This window comes from Ceratotherium simum, chromosome 21 (genome assembly GCF_057802395.1).
Source record: "Ceratotherium simum simum isolate JZ-2026a chromosome 21, ASM5780239v1, whole genome shotgun sequence".
Taxonomy (NCBI): domain Eukaryota; kingdom Metazoa; phylum Chordata; class Mammalia; order Perissodactyla; family Rhinocerotidae; genus Ceratotherium; species Ceratotherium simum.
The window spans coordinates 8,324,059-8,341,958 of record NC_141920.1 but is presented as its reverse complement, the minus strand read 5'-3'; the positions used below and the strand labels follow the sequence as shown (position 1 = coordinate 8,341,958).

At 42.4% G+C, this 17,900-nt stretch overlaps 1 protein-coding gene across 4 annotated transcripts in view; it reads left to right on the top strand.

The window, feature by feature from the left end:
- Window positions 1–17,900, top strand: part of DOK5 (docking protein 5) — a 202,024-nt gene that overhangs the window by 124,241 nt on the left and 59,883 nt on the right. The gene's annotated exons all lie outside the window — the stretch shown is intronic.

Sequence of the window (17,900 nt, the reverse complement as noted above, 5' to 3'; positions counted from 1 at the left end):
GGACATAATCATTCAATCCTTTGCAGTGAGTATGTATGTTAAAATCAGTTTGGATGTGTATGGACATCTATAGACACAGCTCTGTGGATTATCTACATATAGATGTTTATTTATAGTTGTATCAGAAGTTATAATTTCAAATGTCAGCAGAGGCCAGAGAGAAAATGTGAGAGAAGAGGGCTGAGTGGAAACTGGAGTGAAATGTCAAAAGCCCAAGACCAGACAGCTGTTGACATGAGATTATGGGCTCCAGGTAGGAGATATCTTAATTTTTTCCAAAGAAGCAAAGGATTTGAGTCTGTATATAATATCTTCTAGTTTATAACTATTGGAAATTAATTCCATTTAAAATGAACAACAAAACAGTAACACTTGTGGGCCAAATAAAACCTGTCCGTAGACTCCATCCTGCCCACGGCCACAGATTTGCCATCTCTGGTTGATAAACCTTCATAGTCATCAATATATAAAGACACTACAAACACAGATACACATGAGCATATGTGAACGCTCTCTCGGAACACCTACTCTGTTCCTTGCATTGTGCTAGAGACTATGACTTGTACAGAGAATTATGATTCATGAGTTTTTTCTTTAAGAAAAATAAATTCATGAAATCTTGAATGCACAACAGTTAAATAATGCAAATCATGCATTGTGGCTGCAAACAACGTGCACAGAGCTTCACATCTGGAAGGAAGTCTGCAAAACCAAAAGGAACTGGGCTGGTATGGTAAGATTAGGGTAGTTTGAAACTTTATGATTTAAACATGTGGGGTGGTTGGATTTAAAGAGGGGGAAAAGCATGCCAGTAATATGATCTATCCCAAAGCAGCCCCAGATTATTCCCAAATGACTTGTGCATGCAAAGCTCTGGGATTTTAGAGCAGGGATTGGCAAAACTTTCTGTAAAGGGCCAGACAGTAAATTCTTTAGGTTTTGTGGACTAAGATGGTCTCTGTTGCAGCTACTTAGCTCTGGCATTGTAGTGCAAAGGCAGCCATAGGTAAATGTAATCAAATAGATGTGGCTGTGTTCCAAAAAAAACCTTTATTAATGGACACTGAAATTCAAATTTCATGTAATTTTCACGTATCATGAAATAGTCTTCTTTGATTTTTTTCCACAACTATTTAAAAGTGTTCTTTTTGAACTAATGCAGTCTTGGTATCCATTTCTCCGTATGCTTACCAATTCTGGACATTGCAATAAATGGATGGATGGATTGATGGTTGGATAGATAGATACTAGATAGCTGTAAAGTAGAATTCAGGTCACTCTGAACTTACAGGGCTACATGTCATTGCATTAAAGTTGTGTAGCTTTCCCATTAGATGCCTTTAAACATCTGAAGAAGTTTTTCTGACATTACCTTGTTGGTAAAACCATCAATTAGCATAAATTGTTTTGCGCTTGAAAGGCAGGTTCTGCATGCACATGTTTTTCCATTTACAACCTCCTCATTACTTCCGCTAAAATTAATCAGGAATATGATTAATTCGTTCAGATCATCCCCTTGCAAATTTAACTGGAAAATAATGTTTGCTCTTAATTTGCTGTATGCTCAACGAGTTATATAAAATGAACGTGATTTTAAAGCAACAACATCCTGTTTTAGATGGAAATGAGTAAGCTCCAAAATAGGACCTGAATCGCAGGGAAGTTAAACTGGGGATTGTGAAACACTGACAACCAGTGTGCTTGAATCAATCCCTGATTAGGGGAGAAAAGAGATACCGTGTTAAAACGAAGCAAATGAAACTGGCCTACCCTTCCTAGGTTGCAGTTTTGAGTTTTCTGGTAATTGGATCCATACAGGTCTGGCTATATTCTCAACTAGGAATTGCCTTTATGCCACTACTGGCTTGCTTCTCTGCGATAGCCAAGGTCATAAATGGAGAAAGATGGTGAAGCTAACCTCTGGGCTTAGCCTGATTATTAGGAGGCCCTAACCCACTGTGAGCCGCCACTGTCGTAAAACTCCCAAGACCTCGTCTGCAGACAGAGTGCTTCTCGGTGGGACCCATGCCAGTGTGAAGTTGCAGTCTTGACTGAGTTGGTTTGGATCAGACTTGTGACCCTGAATCCCGGAGGTCATAAAGAGGAGGCTTGTGTGTCAGACAGTTATAATAATATTAATAATATTAATTGTGATACTCTGAATAATGGCTCCCCAAAGATGTCCCCATCCTAATCCCTGGAACCTGTGAATGTTACCTTATATGGCAAAAGAGACTTTGCAGATGTGATCAAGTTAAGGCTCTTGAGATGGGAAGATTATCCTGGATTATCCAGGTGGGCCGGATGTAATCACAAGGGTCCTTATAAGAGGCAAACAGGAACAGTCATCAGACAGAAGGTGATGTGACAACGGAAGCAGAGGGACAGAGAGAGAGAGAGATGTGAAGATTCTATGCTGAGGCTTTGAAGGTAGAAGAAGACGTGACCCAAAGGTTGTAGGTGGCCTATAGAAGTTGGAAAATACACAGAAACACATTCTCCCCTGGAACCTCCAAAAGGAACCAGCCCTGCCAACAACTTGGCTTTAGCCCAGTGAAACTGATTTAAGACTTCTGGCCTCCAGAGTTGTAAGAGAATAACTTTGTGTTGTTTTAAGCCACTAAATTGTGGTAATTTGTTACAATAGCCATAGGAAACTAATACAATAATTAAAAAAAATGTATCATATCTCTACTCTGTGATAGACAGTATTTTAAAGAATTTCTGTGTACTTTCTAATCCTCAACAGTGACCCTTGGATTGAAGCCCCAGGCCACCAGCTTGGAAGTAGTGGGGCTCAAATTTGGAGCAAGCATGCCGGGATAACTGCCCCAGTTTATGCTTTACCTCTGGATCAAGCCCCTAAACATGTTTTCTTTGTCCTGCATGAGATTAGCTCACTGCCGTTCTACAAATTCCAAATTAGTGGACAACATTTAAAAATTAAGAGGTTTCACGTAAAACTCAATTTCTGTATTATCTTGAAAAATGAAAAGGTCTGGCAACACTTTATCTCACATCCCCACATGGCAACAATCAGATATGCCCAGTAGTGTCTGCCCTCTTTAGATAGAAGGGGGATGTTCAGTTCCCCACAGTCTCTGCCTCTCTCTGTTGTACTCTCAGCCAGGGGTCTTTCTCTGGGCATTGACTCCCCACACTGTGGCCAACTGATATTTTGCCTGTAACACTACTTGCGTTAATTTTCTATTGCTGTGTAACAAAGCACCACAGACTATGCACCATAGAACAACACACATGGATTATCTCACAGTTGCTGTGGGTGAGGAGTTTTGACAAGGCTTAGCTAGGCCCCCAGCTTCAGTTTCTCACAAGGCTGAGATGCTCCAGTCCCATCTCAAGGTTAGACTGGGGAAGAATCCACTCACAAACTCACATGGTTATTGGTGGAACTTAGTTCCTTGTGGCTGTAAGACTGAGGGCCTCAGTTCCATGTTGACTGTTGGAGGGAGGCCATCCTTAGCTCAGCTCCCAGAGGCCACCATCCGTTCTTTGCCGCCATGGGCCTCCCCAACACAGCCACTTACTTCATCGAATCCAGCAAGAGAGTCTCTGTGCAGGATGGAGGCCACAATCCTATGTATCGTAACCATGCAAATGATATACCATCACCCTGTCATAGTCTGTTGATTTAAAGCAAGTCACAAGGCCATTCCCATAGTCAGGGAAGGGGACACACAGGGCGTGAACACCCTGAGGAGGAACCCTGGGAGCCACCTGAGTGTCTGTCCCCACACCATGCAGACTTCTGGAATAATATTTATTTAGTGCTTTGATTTTACCTTTTAAATATTTTTCCTACTTTATGGTATTTTACTAATGATACCATTTAGTTATTGAACATCTGCTATAATAGCTACTACCGTTTATCAAGCCTTCTACAATATACCTGACACTTTACTTGCTTTTTCTCTAATCACCACAATAACTCTGTGAGGTAGATTCATTCATTCATTCTCATTCATTTGTTCATTCAAAAATGTTTATTGAGGACCGAATATGCTCTGTTATGTGCTCTAGGATATAGTTTACATTAGATTAGACCGGTGAGGCCTGTGCTCCCGAGGGGCTTACAGTTCAAGAGAGTATAACTGATGACCCTTGACCTGGAAAGAATCGCTCTTCCTATCATATAGATGAGAAAACTGATGCTCAGAGTGGTTAAGTCACTTGCCTGCAGCCATAGATCTCATTGCTACTGGAGCCAGGATTGCAGGATCATTTTATCTGGTTCCTAAACCTCTACTTCTGGCCCCAATGCCTTACTCCCTTGAAGTTTTAAAGCTTTTATGTCCATCTTATATCTCCACTAAGAACTGTCTTAGCGTTTTCAAATTACCTTGAATATCAGAGTACCTTTCAGAAATATCTGTCAACTTAGAGTATATCTAAAAAAATCACTGTTAAAGAAATCTTATTTTGAGCCAGCCCTGATGGCCTAGTGGTTAAAGTTCGGTGCACTCTGCCTCGGCAGCCCGGGTTCAGTGCCTGGGCGTGGAACCACACCACTTGTCTGTCAGTAGCCATGCCATGGGGGCAGCTCACATAGAAGAACTAGAAGGACTTAACAACTAGAATATACAACTACATACTGGCGCTTTGGGGAGGAAAAAAGAGAGAGAGAGGAAGATTGGTAACAGCTGTTAGCTGAGAGAAAATCTTTCCCAACAACAACAAAAAACCCAGAAATTTCATTTCTTTTGGTAGTTTTGGCACCAGGTTGCAATCTTTTTTGTGTGTGTGTGAGGAAGATTAGCCCTGAGCTAACATCTGTTGCCAATCCTGCTCTTTTTTTGCCGAGGAAGATTGGCCCTGCGCTAACATCCGTGCCCATCTTCCTCTACTTTACATGTGGGACACCGCCACAGCATGGCTTGATGAGTGGTGCGTAGGTCCTCACCCGGAATCCGAACTCGTGAAGCCTGGGCCACCAAAGCAGAGCACGTGAACTTAACCACTATGCCACCAGGCTGGCCCCCAGGTCACAACCTTATATCTTGTAATTCCTCCCTCCCCTTCTTGCTTGGTACCTTCAGCGTATTATTGATATTCACTCTAAAGGGGTAATAGCAGTGGGGTGGGCCTGGAGTAACTGGGGGAAGGACTGACCTTTGAATGAGATGGGGTGGTGAGCTTGTTTGCTCGTCAGCTGCCAGCTGCCTTGCTGGAGGAGCTGCCGGGAGACTCTGTGGGGACAGCTTGGGGCTCCCTGGAGCAGCTTTTGCTATTTTTGCCGCCTTGGAGATCAGTGTCTATGACAAAGTCTAATTTGGGAACAAGGAGTGGCGGTGTGTGGGCTGTCCCTCATTCCACGCCTGGGCCTGTCATTTTTAGAATTTCCTTCAAGGCGAGAGCGACAAGGTAGAGAATGACTGCAATTTAGCAGGCTCTCTCGGGCCCTGCGAGCCGGGGCTCCATGGAGGGTGACTTCTCCCCCGACCCTGGAGCTCTGACTGCACCCAGGTGTGAGAGTGAAATCTAAACAACAGTTTTCACTCTTCCCTCTTGATCACATCTTTTCTTTTTTGTTTCTTTAACTGATCGACTTACTTGCGAACTTAGTTTTGCAAATAAAATTGGCTAATGAATTTGTAGAATTCAAGTGCAATTCTTACAGCATTCTGGGAACCAAAATAATTTATATTCAACCTAATTTAAAAAGCAATATGCTACTCAATTTTTTAAAAAAATAGAGAGAGAGCATCAAAGAAATCATAGAATCAATGTTATTACTATTCAAACACTGAAACAGACCCTTGCCTGCTGGGGTTTTATATGTATAAACAGTTTTCTCACAACTCAATATCCTCCACTGTCTCCATCCCAGAAAAATCAGTTTTTAGCTCTTCTGCGTATGGGCCCTGGTTGATTGGATTAACTTACAGATTTCTTTTTTATTAGTGTACTGCTTAAAGCCATTATCAGCTTTTTCCCTCTCCTGGACTAAACCCTTTTTATATCCTGGTATATTAATTATCATTCAAACGTCTTTTATTGAACACCTGTCTACTACTTGCAAAGCAATGTGGTAGATCTTATGGAGAACATAAAATAAAACATAAAAAAATCTTTTGCATTTTTAAAGGATCTTAAAATTTAGATAAGGAGTTACGATTTATACCCTTCAAAGTATGCAGTGATATAGTTCTGAGACTTCAGTTTGCTGTGGTCTCTTTGGAGAGCAATTTGTCCTTATTTATCAAAATTAAATTCTTACGTCTCTTTTCTCAGCAATAGTGCTTCTAGGAATTTACCCCAGAGATATACTAGCAGAAGCAAAGATGATGTGGACACAGATGTTCATGGAGGGAGTCACACCCTCATTCTTCCATCCCACTGGTTAACAAACATTTGCTGAGCCCTGCTCTCCGCAAGGTGCTGGGGAAATGACTCTGAAGAAGGTGAAGTTCTCGTTCTTGGAGAGCTTATTGGTAATACCAGAAATAACTGGAAACAGCTTCAGTGTCCTCCAAAAGGGGATGATTAGATAAATTATGGCAAGTGACGTCACAGGAATTACATGAGGCAGCTCCAGAGCATGAAGAGGGTCACTCTTGGTAATTTGAAAGGCGTGTGAAGTCAGTGAGGAAGAGGCAGGGCGACAGGCAGAGTTGGACACGCTCACGTGTGCTTTCTAAGCACAGAAAGTGAACTTCCGGCGGGATACAAATGTGCCTGCTAATGTCGGTTACCTGGGGAGCAGGACTGTGGTTTGAGGGTCCGGGAAGGGACTGTATGTCTTTCTCTTCCATGTAATTTTTTTAACCATGGCTACGTAATTATATTTATAGGAACAGAAATCGTAGTTGAACTTCTGGCATAGGGCAAACCGAACTGATGCCACTGGTGGGGGAGAGAGAGGATTCTCCCCCATGAATGCATAAAAATGCATGCTAAGAGATGACGACTTTTTAAAAATATGTTGTGGAGCTTCAAAGCTTGATAGGGAAATTTTCAAGCGCTAGAAATGGGGTTTCCATTAAGCGGCAAGGGCATCTTTTTGGAGAAGGTTATGTCTGAGCTGAGTTTTAGGATGAACAAGAGTTGGCTCCGTGCTGCTGCTGCTGGTGATGATAATGTACCCGACATTTATTAAGAGCTGACTGTGTCCCAGACACTCTTCCAAGCACTAGACGTGTATTAACATTTAATCTTCAACATGACTCTTGACGTGGGAACTAACATCCCCTTTTTATAGCTAAGGGGTTTGAAGTGTGGACACGCAGCTAGAAGTGATGGAGCCAAGATTTAAATCCAGGTGTTGCTGGCTCCCGGGTCCACACTTGAGCCACCGTGCTGTACTTAGCTAAAATTAAATTAACTGAATTAAGTCACAGAGCACTCCTCATGAATTCATTAGAAATTAAAAGATGCTAAGTGGGATTAACCTATGTTTAAAAATAAGCATTTAAGACAGACCAAACTGTTTCTTCAGATAGGACAGATACAGATGCAACTCAGGCTTCTTCCTCAAATTTGCTGTGACTTTTGTTTCTGTATATTAGGGGAAAAATGTCATTTTCTGAGTACGTTCTTTTCAGTCTCTTATAACAACATCATAACTTGCAACATGCAATGGTGTATTTTAATAGTCCTTTCACCTGATTATTAAATGCTGCCCTGCCTTGTGCAATTCCCTCCTGGAGCTGTAAGCTCCTGTAACCTTACCATGGTCATTGTTTAGCTGTTGGCTGTTCCTCTACAGGAAAAGGAAACAAACTGAATGCTGATAACAGGTTGTAGCTTTGTTTATAAACTCTAAAATTAATATTGTTTAAGATGGTAACTCTGTAAGTAGGCAGTAAATTGAAAGCCTGATGATGACAAGACCATAGGTTATGACATGCACCGAAGATGTTCACATGAGAGCAGAGGGTGCATCTGGTTGACCATAGGTGCATGGAGTGACGCGGTTTCCTAATGTCCATCATGGCAGAGACGAGGGAGATAGGAGTGGTGATGAGGACTGAGAGATGAATGGAATCAGTTCAATGCCTTTTTTTTGAGGAAGATCAGCCCTGTGCTAACATCTGCAAATCCTCCTTTTTATTTTTTGCTGAGGAAGATTGGCCCTGGGCTAACGTCCGTGCCCATCTTCCTCCACTTTATATGGGACGCCGCCACAGCGCGGCTTGCCAAGCGGTGCGTCGGTGCACGCCCGGGATCTGAACCGGCGAACCCGGGCCGCCGCTGCAGAGCGCATGCACTTAACCACTTGCGCCACCGGGCCGGCCCCTTCAATGCCGTTTTTAATCTGTTTTGAGAAGTTAGGAAATAAGTGATTTATCCACCAAGGGTTGGCAAACATTTTCTGAAAAGGGCCAGATGGTCAATATTTTAGGCTTTGGTTGTTGCTGCTGCTTCTCTCCTTCCTCCTCCACTTCTTCCTCTTTCTCTCTCTCTCTCTTTTTTTTTTTTTTTTTTTTGGTGAGGAAGATTAGCCCTGAGCCAACATCTGTTGCCAATCCTCCTCTTTTTACTGAGGAAGATTGGCCCTGGGCTAACATCCGTGCCCATCCTCCTCTACTCTATGTATGGGATGCCCGTCACAGCATGGCTTGATGAGCAGTGCGTAGGTCCTCACCCGGGATCTGAACCTGTGACCCCGGGCCACCGAAGCAGAGCATGCGAACTTAACCACTATGCCACCGAGCCGGCCCCTCCTTCTCTTCTTTTTGCTTTACAAATGTAAAAACCATTCTTAGTTTTGGGCCATACAAACACAGGCTACCAGGATTTGGCCTGCAGGCTGTAGTTCACTGGCCCCCACTCTACACCCTGGTGTTTAAGCGTTAGATACAAATGTAATTATTTAGCCAGTCCCTCCCCTCCAAGCCATGTGGATTCACCTTTTCTCCTAGGAGTTTGCTGAAGGCAGAAGCAATAATCCCAAATACCTATCAGTAAAATCAGAGGTCACTTAAGATTTTAATAAGAATCAATCATTTCAAGAGATACCATAGGCATCATTCACTAGGGTTCCAGCTTTTAGTTGCCCCAGCAGACACATGTGTTGTTTGCTTTGTATGGCTTTTTTCCCATGATACTATAGTGTTGGACATGACCAGAATCTGCCACCCGGGATGCAGCATAGAGAGGGCATTCAGAGGTGCTGCCAGGATGGACAGTTGTCACCAACTATGAAGGTTTCAACATTTGGGGGAGTCAGTCAATTGTGTCTGCAGAGCTGGAAATCGATCACTTAATAGGTTCCTCCCCAAATAGTCTTCAACCCGTCCAAGCATGAAATACAGATCCTCCTCCACTATGCAAGTAGCAAGGGAGAGAGGTAACGTTATCCACTGCTTCAGCCTCTGGCAGTAAGGAGAGTTAGGCAGGTGTCTCGAATGTCTAGACCAGGGAGAAGGAGTTCAGATTGCCAAAGATTAGAGGGCGGGTGTTGTGGGCTGGCACGTGCACTCTACTTTTTTGTTTGGTCTACAAGGTATTCGCACAGATGATATGTTTAAAAAATTACTTTAGGTCCCAATGTTTAAAACGGGAGGTTTCACATAAAATACATAGTTCTGTCTTGAAGAAATGAGAATATCTGGTGACACTGTACCTGCCTGAGTTAAAATGGGATAGCAGCCACCATTTTGCGATGGTGACTGCTCTTTAGTTTTTCATAGTTCTTACCATTTTTTGTTGTCTCCATAACCAGAAGCCTTTACTTATTTATGCTCCCTGCATGACCCCTGTAGGCATTCAAGTTTGCAGTCTCTGGTCTAGGGGAACAACACATAACTTCTTGCCCTTTCTATTTTTGCCAAGATATTTATTTCCCTGATATCTCTTTTTATTGAAGATTATGGCTGTTTCCCTGGTAGCAAAGGCTGGCTCTTACTTGGAAAAATGTCAGGAGTTTATGATAGAAAATGCAGAACATGTGTAAGCAAGAGTGTGCTTGGCGACTGAAACTGGCTATACAATCTGTTACAGAAAAGTAAACCAGCCTTTTGTATTTTCGTTCACTAAGGCAAAAATTACATGGTGAGCTTTTAAAGGCTCTGGTATGTATCATCAGAAGGGTAACCATAGGAATTTTTTTCCAAGCGTGGACACTTTTGAGAGTGAAAGTTGACCCTATTAAGAGCAAGATTGGCTATGTAATTTGCAGGCCTAGCTCGAAATGAAAATGCAGAGTCTCTTGTTCAAAAATTAAAAATTTTAAGATGGTGATAGAGCATCAAATCAAGCGTGGGCCCCTCTAAGCATGGGACCCTGTGTGACTGGCCTTGATTAAGAGTTATGCCTGGATAACAGATGTAAACTGGCTGCAACTAGGCAAACTGGTTTATGTAGTCATCCTAAACCAGTGGTTCTTAATGGGTAGCAATTTTGCCTACCAGGAGACATTTGACAGTTATCTGGAGTGATTTTTAGTTGTCAGTATTGGATGGGGGGCAAGTAAGCTACTGACATCTAGTGAGTGGAGGCCAGGGATGCTGCAAGACATCCTATAACGCATAGGAGAACCCTACAACAAAAAATAACTTGGTCCAAAATGTTAATAGTGCTAAAGTTAAGAAACTCTGCTCTAAAGATAGGGCAGGTCCTGCTGGAAGGCTGGGCCAGAATTTGATGGGCCAGCCTGTCTGGGGTTACATGTCACTTCTGAGCTATGCAGTCTGGCCTCCTTTTGCCGTGTTTATTTCATATGTCATGTGTGGGTGATAGTAGTAGTGTTTATGCCTCACAATGTTGTGTGGGTCACATGGGCTAGGACATGTTAGGCACGTAGTAAGATTCAACAAATGTGAGCTCTTATAATGAGTCCTTTTTGCTCACACAAACTGGCGTGGGATGGGCCAGGAGAAAGAGACTCACCTTGAAGCAGTGGGGACATGAGGGATATAAATGAGCGCACCAGGAATCTGGGTGATGGGGCTGAGCGCTGTTGTTTGTTGTTTCCTTAAGACACTGATGATATTTCTGTGAGTATGACAACGTGAGAATCCAAGGTAAGGCCCCTGTCTTCTGTGTGTGGCTCCAGCAGGGCCTAGCACTCAGCAGGATCCCGTAAATGTACACAGAGTTAGTTACAGCTGCTCTGCAAAGCCAAGTGCAAGAAAGCGAAGTACCCCACATCTACATGGTCCAGGCGATCCACCCACCAGCCCACCACTCGGCTCAGTGAGCTTATGCCTGGAATGTGCCTACAACAGGAAAAACAAATTGCCCCTTCACTCACTGGTCCCAGTTCCGGCGTACATGTGGCATCTTGTCACCAGAGCATCCGCTTCTGTTAAGTATGAGCCCTTGAGTTTAAAGGTTCAATCTGACCTTATGGGATTTTTGCCTCATGCGTTAGCTTCAAAAGCTGACCTCTGAGTAAGTGGCCATTCCACTTGAGGTTCTAAGCCTCCAGAGGGCAGGGACTAGGCCCCATGGGTCTATAATAGCTCAGGGCCTGGCACGGGGCTTAATGAAGGTTTGTTGAATGAACAAAGTAAGGGTTGAATAGATAATTTTATGAGCATAGAGAAAAAGAAAAATGAAGCCAGAGTACCAAATCCAGTTCCCTCCCAATGCCAAAACAAGGCCCAGGTTCCAAGCAAGGCTGCTTTAAGAGGCCACAGAAAACAGTCCCTGAGGACATCAATGTCGATGTACAGGTGGGGAGAGGATTTCCTTAGCAAGGAGGCATAAAAAGTTACCAGAAGCAAAGGGAGCAATGATTTTGTTTTATGCCTGTGGCTAAGAATTCAGATGGCTCTGAATAAATTGATGCAAATCACTTTCATTCCCCATGAAAATAACCATTTGAGTGCATCTGGTGCTCTCAGCAAAATGCTGCGCTTGGAAATTTGGCCCCAAATGGTTGATTTCACTAACAACCTGCTTTATCAAAGCCGCAAGCGACAATGGAGGCATTGTTTTAGCCGGAGTTCTGCTCACCAAGTAGTGTCTCTGCTGCATTTTTTCCTTAGCAGGAAAGAAATCTTTCTCTCCTACTCACTTTTTCTATACTTCTCTCTCTCTCTTTGTCTGTGTGTGTAATATTCGAAAAGTAAGCCTCTGCCGTATTTCCTTGACAGTTCAGTAATATTCTGTGATATCTTGGTAACATTTTGATGATAGGAATACCCATCACTTTTCCTCCAAATGTCAGAACAAGGGAGAGGAATTGGAGAAAGTCAAGACAGATCGTTGAGTGGTTCGTGCCAAACATCTGTCAGAGCTGGAATCAGGATTAGGCAGCCCATGAGAACGGGTTTCATTAGGAAGACAAGGAAGACCACATGTTTGGCAGACAGTTAATTTCCACTTGAGAGAAGGCCCCTGGGACAGTGGGGTTCCAAGGGCCTGGTGGAATCACTGGTAGATTCTGTTTCTCCAGATGGTGGGGGCATTCCCATATCCTTGCAGCCTGGATTTTCGACCAGTTGCCATTTCTTTAAGCTTTGGAAATAAAATTCCGGTGCCTTTTATCCTTATGAACAGGACATGAGCCCATCCTTTAAGGTCTTCGTAACATCCTCAATGCTTCCTATGAGAAATACACAGAATTGTGATGTGAACTTTAGCTCTGGAGTAAGAGGCCCGGGTCCTAAATCCTGGCTGGGCATCTTTACTAGCTCAGTGTCCTTGGGCAAGTCACTTCACCACCCTGAATATCTGTTCCCCCCTCTATAAAGGGGGGATTATATCAGTACATACCTTACCAGGTGGGGTAAGGCAAGTGATTTATTGACATAGTGCCTTGGCACCTACTCAATACAAATCAACCTGAGCCGTTATTATTATTGACTTGTAGTAGGAGAGGATGACATGGCAAGGGGATGGAAGATTATGGAGGTTTCTCATTCACTTAATGATTCATTCGTTCAGTCAAGTCAGTCAATTTGTCCATCAGTGTTTCAGTCATTCACCCACTTTTTATTAAGTGCCTGCTGTGTGCCAGGAATCCTGCCAGGCACTAGGTCTCTGAGCATATACAAGGAATCTTCTCCGCCCGGGAGAAAGAGAGCTCTGCTTAGAAGAGGGTCTGCTCTCTTTTGTAGAGGAAGTAGTGCCATTGTGGAGGCAGATGGTGACGTGATCCAAGCTGGGCTTTAAATCAGCTCTCTGGCCATTTCCTAAAAAATCCTGGGGAGCCGAGGAAGTGTGTTTTATTCATTTGTAAGTTTCCAGCCCCTGGCATAGTGCATGACTTATAGGTGATGCCCAGAGCATATAAGTGGATGCAATGAGTGAGTGAATGAGCCAAAGAACACCGAGGGCAGAATTCATTGAAAGGGGGAAGGGAAAAGGCAGGGCTGTCAGGCGGGGAGTGTGGAAGCAGAAAACCGAGTTAGGAGGCCTATTTTAATTGAGGGATAATTAAAGTTGGAATGAGCAGCTCCATCTGGCTCTGTGCTGAGAGTCTTCGTGCTTTATTTAGTTTAATTTTCACAACTATCCTTGGAGACAGGGATTGGTTTTTGAATCCTATTTAATTTATTTTTGCATAAACACATGTATGTGACACTTATCTAACTGCAAAAATATGATCATATAAATGGTGATTAGTACTATATTTTTTCTTTATTATTTGTTTGTACGCATCTCTTTCCCCTCTTTTCCCCCATTAGCAACTCCTGAATCTTAAGAAGTTCGTACTTATCTTTCCATGTTTCCCTCTGTACCCATATAATCCTATACAGAAATCTCTATCTACATATACATGTAGATAGATAAGATACACACATACATACAAGATGAATATTTGGGGGTAATTGTTGGCTTTACAAAATTGTAATCATGTTATACATTTTAAAAACTACCCCCAGGTTTTCTCATTCAACAGTATATGTAAATACCTAATGGAAATAGTTAAAAGTTACATGGTATAGGTCTGAATCAGGGGTTGGCAAACTACAGCCCATGAGCAAAATCTAGCCTGTGCCTGTTTTGGTAAGTAAAGTTTTATTGGAACAGAGCTACACCCGTTCATTTATGTATTGTTATGGCTGCTTTCACATTGAAACGAAAGAGTTAATTAGTTGGCAAAACCATTTCCTATCTGGCTGTCCACAGAAGGTGAGGCATTGGAATTGAACTTCTCATCAGTTCTCAGGGGATGCTGATGTGGCTGGTCCAGGGACCACCCTTTGAGAACCACTGCTTTAAAGTGATGCTGAGAATCTGGCTCCTTGGTCCCTGGAAGAAATGGAATAGGGGTTATAGAGAGAGCACAGCATGGGACACACGCTTTGATGCCCTTTATACACACAAAAATTCACAGTGAGACTTAAACCGATGGTTCAGTGAACATACCTTTGTACTGAGAACAGAAGTGTCAATTCAGGCATAATTCCCTAATTGTCTGATTATACTGGCTGTTAACCAGTCTTTACGTGTGTATCAGGAGTGTATGTTCACAGGGTTACGTGTATTTAGGAAAGCAAGAACAAGTTGTTTAGCTCTCTCATTGCGAAAGCTAGATCCTTTCATGAAATCGTTCCTCCTCTAATACAAAGGAGAGTGCACCTGTCCAACAGGTGGAGGAAGGGCGAGCACTAGAGCTGCTGTGCGGTCCTCTGGACACCTGGAGAATGACTTACCTCGTCTCATCATCCACGTGGTCGCCCCACAATGATTACAAAACTTGTTCAACAGCACGTGCCTCTCTGTTCCAGAGGAACTGGTTACTGCCGCTTAGCGGAGCAATTAGGATTTTAAGCAGTGTGTATTGATTAAATGAGCCTGCTTCATCGAGAAGGATCCCCGAAGAATGCAGCAAACGTAGTTATCTCAATAAATTACTCCCAGCATCCAACCATACAAGATATATTTGCTGGAACTTTACAACGGTGTTTGATAAATCTCAGAAATAGAGATTTGTCAGTCTTGGTAAATAGATTGCATGCTCCGCAAACATGTGCTTGATTTCTGTGTCTTTTTAAAAAAAAAAAAATATTGTCTAAGACTACTGTTCTTTTTCAAGGGAGACATTTGGTCTGAATTTTGTAGAAATAAACCTAACATTTTAAGATTCAGTTCAAAACATTTACTATTCGTGAGATATTTAGAGTACGTGTCTCTGGTTAGAGATTTGAAATTATGTTTAAGCTTCTTTGAGAATGCTTTTCTGGTCTCCTTTTAACTTCCCCCAGTTTATATTTTCTAGTAAGTGGGAAGACTAAAGAGGTTAAGGCTGGGGAGAGGGAGGACCTAGGAAACTACAGTGTATGAGGTGGGGAGATAGTTCCTCTCTGCAAACCTGTTCTTGGAGGAGTGGTATGCTCACACATGTTCCTCTGTACCGTATTCATATTAAAAAGTTCTTTAAACCAGTGAATGGGATGGTGTGCAATTGAGGGATGAGGCTGTGATTTATTTTGAGATGCATTAATATCAAAAGAAGACTTTTAGATTAAAAGATTTGATTTGTGTATGATACAAAATGCAAATCGTGCATAATGATGTACAGTGTAAAATAAGTCTCTCTCCCAGGCTTTATCATCTCAGGCCATCAATTTACTTTCTCAGAAGCAAACACTTTACCAGATTCTTTTGTATCCTTCCAGAGTGTATATCACTTAATAGATATAAAACATCTATTTATTAATAAGTTCATTCATTCTACAAATATGAGTATCCACTTTGTGGCAGGCCCTGCTCTAGGAAGCAGAAGTACAGCAGAGAACAAGAAATAGTCCTTGTCTTAAAGGAGTTTATTGCGTTGTTATGGGGGGTGAGGCAGACAATCAACAATAGACAATAGACATAAAAATCTGTGTCCAGAGTTGATGAATGCTGTGAAGACTACAGTGTAAAGGAGGAGAGAATAATGGAAGTTGGTTGCTTTGATAAGGTGACACTCTGGCAGAGAGTTGAGGGAAGTGAGGAGTTAGCCTTGAAGAGTTCTAAGGGCTGATTGTTCCAGGCAGAGAGGACCTTAAGTGCAAAGGCCCTGAGGCAGCTCTTTGTTTCACATGTTCAAGTATAAGGAGGCTGTGATTTTGAAGCAGATAAAATGAAAAGAAGAGGGGTAGGAGGTAAGGTCTAGAAGTAACTAGGAGCCAGGTCCTGTATGACCTTGTAGCCATGGTAAGGACTTTGCATTTTTCTTGGAGTGAGTTGGGAAGTCATTAGAGGGTTTTGAGAAAAGATGAGATATGCTGACTTCGCTTTTAAAAGGATCACCCTGGCAGCTGTTTGGAAAAGACTAGGGGTGGGTGGGGCAAGATTGCAACCCAGAAGGTGAGTCAGGGGGCTGCTTCAGTTGTCCAGGTATCTAGGCGAGCGCCGGTGACATGGACCAGGATGGCAGGGATGGAGGTGGTGAAAACTGGTGGATTCTCGACACATTTTGAAGATTGGAACAGCAGGAATCACTGATGGATGAGCTTCTTGTGGGCTGCAGGGTGAACAAGGTAGTCTCAAAGGTTTCTTCTTCTTCTTCAAACAAAGCAATGGGTAGGATGGAAGAACCGTCTACGTGGAAGGAAAAGAGGTTGGAGGAAAGGAGCGTGAGAAACTATAGTTCGGGTTTGTACATGTTCAGTGAGAGATGCCTACTAGGCATCCAGGTGGAAGTGGGAAGTGGGCTGTTAAATACACACGTCTGAGGTTTGGGGAGAGACTGGAGTTACAGATACGCATTTGAGAATCATCAGACTGTGGATGGGTGGTGTTTAAACCCATCCCAGTGCCAGCTCTCCCCATGAGCGTGTGTAGATAAGGCAATGTGGCCCCTTGATTTTAGAATTGCTTTATATTGCTTCTCAAAGATTTGCGTCTTTCTTATGGCTATGGATTATTCTGTTGTATAGATGCACAATAATGTGAAAGTAAGACTGCCTTGTTTAAGCATAAAAACGAAATTATCAACTCATCTACTTTGCTGATGTAGTAGCATTTAAAAGGAACTTTTGAGTCCGTCTGAAATCCAATTTTACATCTAAATTAAAATTAAATTTTAAAATTTATTTAAAAACTAGTTATTGAAATAGTTGTTGATGAAGTGGGTCCCAGAATACAAATTGTGGTTAGCAGAAAAGAAAATGTTATAAAGGAGATTGGGTCAGAATTTAATTCCATTATGTCATCTGGTAAATTGAAAATGGTTAGGGAAATGAATAGATAAAGTATGGTACAGCTAAAGGATAGGCTGTGATTCAGACATTAAAATGACGGTGTGGAAGATGGCAGTATTTAGGAACGTAACATATGTTCATAATATGTGAAATGAAAAAAAGAGACTGGCATAAGAGTATATACGCTATCATGGAGTCTGTGTTGTATACATTATGTATGTACATTTTTTAAAAAGACTGAAAGAAAATATATTAACATGTTAAAAGTTCTGTTTGTTTCCTTTTTTATTCGTGGTGATGGGTATAGGGCTTATTTCAAATCTGCCTTATATTCTTTTCTGTATTTCCTGAGCATAATAAAAATATATCAATACTAAGAAAGAAAGAATACAATGTATTACAAGTTTTAAAAAATGAGTAATAAATATCACAAAAATGTGGACCTTCCCTTCCCCCCCCCTTTAGGTGCCAGGCAAAATACTTGTTGTCACGTGCCGTCAAGTCTGCTCCAACTCCCGGTGACCCTGTGAATGAGTGATGTCCACAATGTCCTATCCTCAACAGCCCCCCTCAGCTCCTGTAGAGTCCTGCTTGTGGCTTCCTTTATGGAGTCAATCCGTCTCATATTTGGTCTTCCTCTTTTCCTGCTGCCTTCAACTTTTCCCAGCCTTATTGTCTTTTCCAAAGACTTCTGCCTTCTCATGATGTGCCCGGAGTAGGGTAGCCTCAGTTTATCATTTTTGCCTCCAGCAATAGTTCAGGCTTCATTTGCTCTAGGACCCACTTGTTCTTTCTGCAGTCCAGGGTATTTGTGGAGTTCTCTTCCAACACTATATTTCAAATGAATGAATC